Genomic DNA, 11,066 nt, shown 5'->3' with positions numbered 1-11,066 from the left:
TTTCTCGCATCCTTAACTCTAGACGGTATAGAGGTAGTTTGCAGTATCTTGTGGCCTGGAAAGGTTTCGGACCCGAGGATAACTCTTGGGTGAGGTCAGATGATGTTTCCGCGTCCAGACTTATCAGAGCGTTTCACAGGAGATTTCCTGATAAGCCTGGTCCTAGGGGATCCGGAGGATCCTCTTAGAAGTGGGGGTACTGTTAGAACCTTGCTCTTAGGTTTTTTCCTTTGCTGGTCACATGACCTTGTTGGCCTATTTAATCCTGCTTCGCCCTTCTGGCTTTGCTGGACTTCATTGTATAACTACTTTCTAGCTAGCCTGTGCTCTGTATCTAACTCTGTTTGTTTGCTTGGTCTACGGAGCTCTATGTTCTATATATTTTGTTTGTTCGTCTGTCTGCTACTATTTCTGTTAGGAGGTGTCCCATTTTCCTCCCAGTCCTTAGTACTTGTAGGGATTCCTTCCCCACATCTATAGGTCTCCGTACAGACTAGCTTAGGACTTTAGCAGGTCTGATCGCAGGATCAGGTTCCCTGTTACATCGTAGGTATTCAGCTGAGTCTTATAGTAGGGACAGATCTCCTCTCTTTCCTTAGCTCTGGTAGCAGAACATAACAGAACCGTGTATTTCACAGCAAGATCATTTTTTTGCTGCACATAAAACATCTGCATCTCTGGCTGATATGGGCATAAAAGGGGACAAACTTATGGTGTGACCCCCATGCTCCCCTGACCTCTACCCCATTCAGAACCTCTGGAGCATCATCAAAAGGAGTGTCTATGATGGCGGGAGGCAGTTCACATCTAAGCAACAGCTCTGGGAGGGTATTCTGTCCTCATGCAAAACAATTGAAGCAGAAACCATCCAAAACCTGACAAATTCAATGGACGAGAGAGTTCAGAAGCTCCTTTCGAACAAGGGGTCCTATGTGAAAATGTAACATCACCTAGAATAAAGTTTTGAGTTGAAAACTGTTTGATTTCAGTTTCTAATAACCTGCTAATGCTTATAATTTCAAAAATGACCATTTTTTTGGTCTTTATTAAAATTAAAAGGTTGATCGAAGAGTGTGGGGGATCTAAGAGTGTGGCAACCCAGTAGTCATGATTACTTCGAATTCTGACAATCTGAGGGTCATGTTGCAGGTAGTGCAGCAAGAAGGCACTTATGTGTCTTGCGCATCTCGGAGCCCCAAAATTATTTTCCGGGCTAGATGCAGCTAAAAATTATTATTAATTTTAAATCTGGTGGAGCTTAGTATAGATGGCCTAATAGAATCAGTACTGCACACTGCTACAAAGCCCAAATTATTTTCCAGCCAAGATACAGATAAACATGATTAGTAATTTGAAAGCTTAAAACGGTTGGTAGGGTGATTTTAACCAATCATCAAGCTTTTACTCTCCCCAGGATGACACAGGGGTAGAAAAGTCGTTTCGGATCCATGATTTGTTCATCTTTATGAACGTGAGTCTGTCTACATTATCAGTGGACAGCCGCGTGCGCTTATCTGTCAGCACACCACCAGCAGCGCTGAACACACGTTCAGACAGAACGCTGGCTGCGGAGCATGACAAGATCTCCAAGGCGTAAGTGGCTAGCTCCGGCCATTTATCCAGATTGGAAGCCCAAAAAGAGCAAGGGTCCAGTGACACAGTCGTGGCTTCAATGTTTACTTGGAGATACTCCTGTACCATCGTCTCTAGGCGTTGACTATGTGTCAGACTTCTTGTCTCCTGTGGCCTTGCAAAGGATGGGCTAAAAAAGTGGTGAAATGATTCCGCAAAATTGATGTTACCAGCAGATACTGTGGTTCTGTTACGGTTTGAGTGCTGAACACTTGACGGTCCCACGGTTGGCAAGTTGGAACTGTGAGATTCACTACGTGCACCACTGGTGTTTTGTGGAAAAGCACATGTAAGATTCTGCAACAGTTTCTGCTGATACTCCTGCATGCGTGCATCCCTTTCTATGGCAGGAATAATTTCTGCAAATTTACTTTTGTACCGGGGATCTAACAGTGTGGCAACCCAGTAGTCAGGATTATTTCTAATTCTCACAATTCGAGGATCATGTTGCAGGTAGTGCAGCAAGAAGGCACTCATGTGTGTTGCGCATCCAGGAGCACCAAGTCCCTGTTGTGTTGGTGGCGAGGTAACAATCATGCTTCCTTCCTCTGTCCTCTCCCCCCAACCTCGCACAACAGAAATGTGATCAAGGTCTCCCTCATCTGATGAGTCTTCCATCAGTTCGTCCTCCACTTCTTCCTGGGCTCCTGCACCTTCCTCACTAGTTTGGCTGCTACCATGCGCCCTGGTAAAACCATCTCCCCCACCCTCACATGCCTGCCGCCTTGGTGCTGTCGACCGTCTGGACCTTGCAGATGTTAGCCCTTCCGCATACAACTCCTCCTCCTCTACTTCCTCCACCTCCTCTTGTGCCACCACCTGACTTCGAATTCTGTTTAACATGTGCTCCAGCATGTAAATCACCGGAATAGTCATGCTGATAATGGCATCGTCAGCACTAAACATCTTCGTCGCCATTTCAAAACTGTGCAGAAGGGTGCATAGGTCCCTGATCTGAGACCACTCCTCCAGCGTGATTTGCCCCACCTCTGGATCTCGTTGGCCCAGGCTATACGTCAGAACGTATTGCACCAGGGCTTGTCGGTGCTGCCACAGTCGCTGCAACATGTGCAGAGTTGAATTCCACCGGGTAGGCACATCGCATTTTAGCCGGTGAAGTGGCAGGCCCAACGACTTCTGTAGAGATGTAAGTCGCTGAGCTGCGGGATGCGAACGGCAGAAGTGAGCACACAGCGACCGTGCCCTCTGCAGAAGGCCATCTAGTCTGGGATAGTGGGCTAAAAATTGCTGGACAACCAGGTTCAACACGTGAGCCATACAAGGCGCGTGTGTGACATTGCCCCGGCGAAGGGCCGCACCCAGGTTTGCAGCATTGTCGCACACGGCCTTCCCTGGTTTCAGGTCCAGTGGAGGCAACCATTCATGAAATTGGTTCTCCAGAGCTGACCACAACTCCTCAGCTGTGTGACTCACATTTCCCAGACATTTCAAAGTAAAAACCACCTGATGACGTTGAGCCCTACTGCCAGCATAGTAAGGAGGTGTGCAGGATCCCTTCTGCGCAGTTAGAAAGCTTGTGGCATGACCAGACAGGCTTTGGGTGCAGGTGGAAGACCGAGAGGAGGTTGAGGAGGCAGAAGCAGTGGAGGAACTTTGACATAAAGAGGATTGACGCACAACTCGTGGGGACGGCAAGACTTGGACAGCAGCCCCTTGTCCTGCTGTCACCATAGTTACCCAGTGCCCAGTCAGCGACATGTAACGCCCCTGTCCATGCCTACTCGTCCAAGTGTCTGTGGTGAAATGCACCCTGTCACACACAGAGTTTCTCAAAGAAGCGGTGATGTTGTGTGCGACATGCTGGTGGAGAACAGGCACACCTTTCTTTGAGAAGTAGTGCCGACTGGGCATCTGGTACTGGGGCACTGCGACGAACATAAGGTCTCGAAAATCCTCTGTGTCCACCAGGCGGAAAGGCAGCATTTCTGTAGCCAAGAGCTTGCAGATGGTGAAATTCAACCTCTTAGCTTTCTCATGGCTAGGAGGAAATGGTCTTTTACTTGTCCACATCTGAGGGACCGAGGGCTGGCTATTGTGCTTAGACGGGGTTGATAAGGGTGTCCCCGGCAAACTGCCGGTCTGTGAGGAAGATGCAGGCGGACATGTTAGGTTGCCTTGATCCAAAGGTGGTGCTATCGATGTCGGACAGCGCTCAACACCAGCTGGTGTTACCACCTCCAAAGAAAATGATGACCTGCCAATCACGCTGGCTGTTGCGGGTAAAGAGGTGGCAGGTCTGCGCCCCAAAACAGGTGTGACTGCTGTCCCCCCAGTCACAGAGGATGAAGAGGCCGCGGATGCACAAGATATGGCAGACGGTGGTTGGCCCGGCCGGCTAGGCCGCATTGTAGCACACTGAGCTTCCCACTGCAACTTATGCTTCATGTCCATGTGCCGGTTCATGCATGAAGTACTCAAACTATGTATTTTTTGGCCTCTACTTAGCTTTTGCTGACAAATGTTACAGATAACACGAGTTGGGTCATCTTTATCGATCTGAAAAAATGCCCAGGCTATGCAAGGCTTAGCACCCATGCGACCTGAAGAGCCACCACGACTTGTGGTGAGAGGCAGAGTTGTGTTTGAGGATGCAGTTGTTGACGTGCTTCCAGTACTACGTCTCTGTCCAGGAAGGCGCAACCTGACCTCGTCGTCACTAGCATCTTCCTCCACCTCCTCTGCTGACCTCATCTCTTGGCTGACTGTGGGTTGACAGTAAGTGGGATCTCCAACCTCATCATCATCACCCTGTGCGTTATCACACCCGTCGTCCTCAGAGCCAACCTGTTCCTGCCCTGACAAAAAGCTAAAGTTGTCGCTCCAATCAGGTATTTGAGTCTCATCATCGTCTTCCTCATTGTCTCCACCAACAGGAGTTACAGTTTGGGAATGAGGGTCTACATTATGGTCAGAACCTTCTGCGTCTGGTCCTGGATCCGACTCATAAAGATTCTGGGCATCAGTGCAGATCATTTCCTCGTCTGGATTCACAGAAGCTCTGGAGTCGACCTCTGATTCCCAGGCTATAGTATGAGTAAACAGCTCTGCAGACTCAACCATCTGTTCTACCTCATACTCAGACGGGCAGCTGGAGACTTGGGAGCTGTGAGGAAGCAAGTGCGATTTGGGTGACACCTCTGAGGACTGGAGTATTTGTGATGTTGAAGTTGAGGTGGAGGAGAGCCCACTTAAAGGAGCACTTGATATCCGTTGAAGCACCTGCTGTTTTTGTGCCTCATCTGGAATTTGTAGCGATTGGCGTGGCCGTAAGAAAGGGATCTTATCACATTGTCCGCTAAAAGAAGTAGACATTTTAGTTTGGCTGGAAGATGGTCTTTCTTCTGCAGATGTTACTGTTGCTTTAACACCTACCCCATGGACACAACCTTTTTTCCCCTTCCCAACACGCCTATTCCCCTTTCCACCAGCAGCAGGCCTTTTTCCACTCATTTAGGTGGTTAACTAATTCACAACTCTGGAGTTGTTTGCACAAAAAACAATGGATGGGAACCGAGCAGAGCTGAGTGGCCAAACTGTGGTATTAGGCCAAAACTATTGGCTGGGTTAGATGCAGAAAAAAATTATATTCAATTTGAAACCTGATGGAGGTCAGTATAGATGGACTAATAGAATGATGCTATGCCCAAAAGATTTTACTTCACTAGGTGCAGTAAAAAAATTGGTATTCTATACACAGGTGGTATATCTTGCAACACAGATAGGCTACTCCACTGACTAACACACTCTGCAATAGGCCAAAAAGGATTAGCTTTGCTAGATTCAGCCAAATGCTGTGAAAAAAACTTGCACAGCACTGGCACAGACCTGCCTGGCAAAAACTGATAGGAACTGATGTAACCTAGTCCTGAAAAGGACTGCAATTACAATTAGTCTTTACTCCCACAACCTATCTATTTAAGAGCACAGACCTGCCTGATAAAAGTCGTAGGAAATGCTGTAACCTAGTCCTTAAAAGGACTGCAATCACAACTATTCCCTACTCCCAAGCTATCTGTAGATTTGTGCGAAAATTGGCTTGAAATTAACAAAGTATAGCGCACACAGCAACAGCGGTGCCGTCTAACACGCAGCTGCAGCAGTGAGAAAATGGTGGCGACGGGGAAAATGGCTTGGTCTTATAGGGCAAGGACATGTGACATACACTGCCAATCACACATGCCCTTGCTTGTGTGAAAAAAAGCACTTCGCTCCGTGTGTGCGCTGCTGATAGGCTGACAGATTGCACCTCCCCACTTCAAATGCGGGAAAGAGAAAAAAAAATGGAGATCTTCATTGTTCCTGCAGAGATCCATCCCCTGCCCCTCCCCCCGCCCCGCTGTACACTCAAACTGCGGATTAACATTAATTTTCATCATTACTGAGAAAAAATCCAGTTATGATTTTGGTGCACGAACAGTTATCGAACATAACCTCGAACAGCCGAATTTTTCTCAAATCGTTCGTGTTCGCCGACCGGCTCGAACACCGCCCAAAACAGCTCGAATTTGAGATTGGCGAACAGTTCGAGTAGAACAACGCTCATCTCTACTTCTTATTAAATGCTACTGTTCTACCATTTATGAGGACTCTTGTCAAGTGTGTCTGGTCCTCAAGTGAAACAACCTACGTGTCTGTGTCTGAGGGTCAATACCCCTGTGTGCCTGAGAGAAGCTGCAGCACATGGTCTATGGTCACCCTGAGTAACGGTTCACCCAGGATTCCAAAGAATTCATGTAACCTGTCTCACCCGTGTCTGAACCTATCAGCATGCGTGTAACATTAGGCAGGAATTATCCAGAGAGCAGAGGAAAGAGCAGCTGCCTAGTGCACAAGAACTGCTGGGTTTGAGTCCTGACAGCCAAGCAGTCTGAGCCCTAAGTCATGCAACAGTCACTTCTGCTTTTTGATGACTGCTGGCTGTGGTTCCATAGCCCATCCACCTGGCCCTGCCCCATAAGTGGAAGAGATTATTGAGTGCACTTATGTCCAACCACTTGTTCAGTTTGAGGATTAGTATGTGGGAGGGCTAGTGAGCACGATAAGCGGACCGCCACAGCACATCTCTGTTGATGATGAAACACTGGTGCCAACTGCTGCATCTTTCTGCAGTGTGCACACCGGCAAGGAGGGCAGAGGTGAGGACTGGGTCTAAGATGGGAAGATGATGTGGTGGATGATGAGGTCCTAGAGCCCACATGGAGTGAAGCTAGAGGAAGAGGAGGTGGTCACGTTGCCTCAGCTGCACAGCTAAAGAGGAAGCAGAGTGCTAAGCACAGCGGGCCTAGCCAGTACATCGGCTGCTATTGCCTACCTCGCCGACAAACTGAGCACATCAAAGCCAGCTCAAAGGGTCTCTTGGCATGGCATTTCTTCAGGAAAAGTGCTGACAACAAGATATAGGTGGTTTGCACTCTGTGCCTTCAGAGCCTGATGTGAGGCATAAATGTTCTGAACCTGAGCTACCTGCATGACGAGGCATCTAATTGTAAAGCACAAGCTGCAGGGAAGTACATGCCTGAACTAACAGTAAAGATCTGAGCCTCCTCCTGCTCCCTCTTCTGCTGCAGTCTCAGCCTCTTCTTACCGGTCACAATCAACAGGGTCAAATGCCTCCCCGAAAAGAGAGGATGTGACTGCACCACCACCAGTGTAACTGAGAAGCTGCACACCGTCCCATGGAAGCATTCAGCTTTTCATCCCCCAAAACTTTGAGAGAAAGAGGATATACCTAGCCACACACGCGCCATGGTCCTGAATGACAGCTGTCATGGAAAAAATTAAGATGCTTACAGAGATGAGAGAAGAGCTTGCACTCTTCTCTGTGCAGCTAACCCCTCGTTTGGAGATTGATAACCATAGGTATTCCAATGATGTGATGGCTTCTGGAATGTGGATTAGATTTATAATTGAGATAAGAGATTTAGAAGCGGTAAAGATTTGGGATTTTCTTTCCGTCTGCTCACCAGAAAAGTAAGATGGGAGGTTTGCATGAACTGCGTCGATCCAATACATAGGAAAATCATATTTTCAGAAACGCGAAGACGTGGTGAATGCAAAGCAAAGTTTCAAGTTGCTGCACAATGACAAGAATCGTGTTATTGAATACGGACCTGATAGATGAGGCTACACCTGGCATATTTGGTCTCTATGTAAAGATAAAATCATGATACAAAACATGACATCAATATCGAGCACATGCGACTGCCCGGAGCAAAGATATAGTCAATTTAGGGAATCTCATAATTTTCTGAAACTGAAAAGTCCAAACCTGTAGGAGTCATGAAGAGAAAGTGTGTGGGTGTAACTAAGACGCTAATAAAAGGCAACTGCCAACTTTTAGGTGTGTCAGTACGTGGAGGCACAGTTCACTGTAGGTGCTGTCTGTTTTTTACCTCCCTCATTAGATTTAAAGCCATTGCTGTGACATCAGGTCTAGTAAGATTTTTTGGTTTATCCTTTTATTTATGTAACTGTTCTGGATTAAATATAAAATGTAATAGTTCAGTTCCTTGTGTTCTGTAAACTGCACCCTGAAGCCATACAACTACCAGAATCAGGCGTCCAGTCAGCCTATATAAAACCCGACTGGTGGTGACAGCTAATAATCTTTCTTGGGTTATCATGAAGTTAGCAGTGATCCTACGGGGGGTATATACATATATTCCTTGTGTTGGAATCCGGAGGTGTATATATCATACATGCACTGTTAGTTTTATAATAACTGGCTGCAGAGAGCAGTTCGCTCAAGAGATCACAGTGGGTGGTTGGGTGTGACCTTCCCCGGGCTGTGATAATCTTGACAAATTGGTTGCAAGCAGTGGGATATTACACAACATCAGTGATCGGGTTTGAGAAATCATTCCTGTCACTGAAAACTTGCACGGTTCTTGCAAGATTCTGTGCAAAGTTTGAGGAGTCAGCCTCAGTTTTTTTGTTAGCATTTTTTTTATCTGGGACATTACTGTACGTGTAGCAGTTACACCACTCCCCCTCTTGTTTTTTTGTCATACGTTTTGTTTGGCAATGATGGCTACGGCTGGAGAGCCCTGGTATAAACAGCAGTCCAAGGACACTCTTGTTGCCCTCTGTGAGCTGAGACAGATTGCCTGCACGAACAAAACCAAACACCAAATGATTGCTGAACTGTTGGAAGGTGTCGCAGAGCCAGTCCGTCAGCAGAGCCCTGATGATGGAAAGGTCAGCCAAGGCCTGGATGGCGCTGCTGCACAGGTCCCACGTGTGAATGCCAGCCATACCCGCAACCAGGGTAGTGTGGACCCCCTCCAGCAAATGGCCTAAAATCAACTTGAAGCAGACAATCTTGAGGGACATCTGAAGCTAATTCAGCAGTACCAAGAGGCTGAGAGAGCTGAGATAGAGCGGCAAAATGAGCGTCTGTACTTGCCCGAATCCATAAGGAGATACCCACCCCACAGAACCGTGAGTCCAACAATGCCAACAGCTTTAAACCTTGTCTTTAGCATTTTCTTGTGATGGAAAAGAAAGGAGGCTTGGAAATATTTCTGCTGGGGTTTGAAAAGGTCTGCAGACATTAACAGCTGCCTCAGGACCAGTGGGCCAGATATTTCACCCCGGGGCTCAGAGGAAAAGCTCTGGAGGTCTTTGCTTCTCTCCCTAGAGACCAAGATGTGTTCGACCCCAAGGCTGTAGGTCTGGTGGGGGGAGAAACAAAAAACAGGCGCAGATCTAAGTGTAGATGTATATATATATATATATATAGGAACAGAAGAAAAATGAACTGCTCACCTTTAGCAGATCTTGTACCAAGGCTTATCGACCAATTCTGGTCTAATGTGGGTAGCTGGTCCACTGGTATGCAGCTTCTATCTGGATTAAATGGATCTCCCAGCTGGAGTCCGTAAGAATAGGGTTCAGAGTATGTGTGGCACCCCAGGGGTCTGGTTTTCCACAGTAATGTAATGTTATGTCTGAGAGCAGGTGGGAGGTCCTTTGGTCAGGGATCCTGTGCATGCCACACCTCCTGCCCAGTCTTGGGAGGGGAAGAACTTCCCCTGTATAAACCCGGGGCTGAGGCAGGGTGAGTCAGACAAGGAGAGTGGAGACAAGTAGCAGCATAGGAAACAGCAGAGTTCCAAGGAGTCAGGGGCTGGCAGCTGCAGCGCTCGCCCTGACTAAGAAGATTCTTTACCGGACCCGGAGTCCGAGGCTGTGGGGACTAACTTCTACCCAGCAGCAGAATCCGTCAGGCAGGGGATTTCAGGTCCTCTGGCCCAGAAGCCCGAAGGCACGGTCACACGCGTGGGACCAGCACCGCCATCGTGGAGCGGAAGCCATTAGAAGGCCCCGAGTCACCGGCCATACGGGTGAGCACCACACGGTACACTCAGGGACGTGGGCTACTTACATCAGCTTCTAGCAAGGTAGCCAGAAGAGTACAGTCAGTTTGTGAGGCCTACAACTACGCCTGGCCAGGGGAGATCCCATCTGCTCAAAGACTGACCAGGCCCCGTTTGCTAGCAAGTACTCCGGGAGGGTCTATCGTTGTTACCAGTAAAGACCCTGAACTACACCGTACCGTCTCTGAGTGGTTCCTGCTACCCCCATCATCCACGTCGGCTGCCCTGAGGCCATACCCCTCCCGTTGGGGGTTATACTATCACGCTGCACAATCCTACCACCGGCCTCAGCGGTCTGCCCTGCAGCAGCAGCTCCCTGGCTGCACTCAACGGGTGGCGTAGTCATCAACTATTTACTACTAATAGACTGCCGTCTAGTTTGACTCCCTGGGCACGGACCGGGTCACCGCCACGAGACTACAACCCTCCACTGATCCGGCTCCGGGTAGGCTCCCGCATGCGCAACGCAGCGCGACACAGGCCCAGGGGCGCGTCAACTTTGGCGTAGTTGGCAGGATTTCGTGCCCGCAACCACCGGGTACTGCGTGCCTGAAAAGCAAAGACTGTTCAAACTTACCAGTGGTGAAGATTCCCGCTATCCGTGGAGGTTTCCCGCCATCCGGCGCCATCTTCTACCTTCTTCCCGCCATCGGTGAAGTTTCCCGCCATCCGGCGCCATCTTCGGCCTTCTTCCCGCCATCCGTGGAGTTTTCCCGCCGTTGGACGCCATCTTGGGGACGCCGCGCGGGAAGAAGAGGGGCGTGGACTCCGAAAGCGCGCGAGAACTGAAGCCCCGCCTCACGTCCGGACGTTGCGTAAGGTCCTGGAAGGAGCCCAGCAGACGCCGACGTCACAGGAGCGCGACGGAAGGTCCTCAACCCTGACGATCCACTGCGGAGCCGCGGCCTACGGAAGAGGATCATCGCAAGGTAGGCCACGGTCCACTAGGGGGGAGGAAGATGTCGGATACGGAGGAGAGCTTCACTGCCCCAACCCCCGCCAGCGCTACCGCTGCTGCAGTTATGCCCTTCACCA

The sequence above is a fragment of the Phyllobates terribilis genome, unplaced genomic scaffold, assembly GCF_046119375.1.
Source record: "Phyllobates terribilis strain yellow unplaced genomic scaffold, ASM4611937v1 Scaffold_2__4_contigs__length_985480577, whole genome shotgun sequence".
Taxonomy (NCBI): domain Eukaryota; kingdom Metazoa; phylum Chordata; class Amphibia; order Anura; family Dendrobatidae; genus Phyllobates; species Phyllobates terribilis.
The sequence above is the reverse complement of the archived record's forward strand: the minus strand, read 5'-3'. Positions refer to the sequence as shown.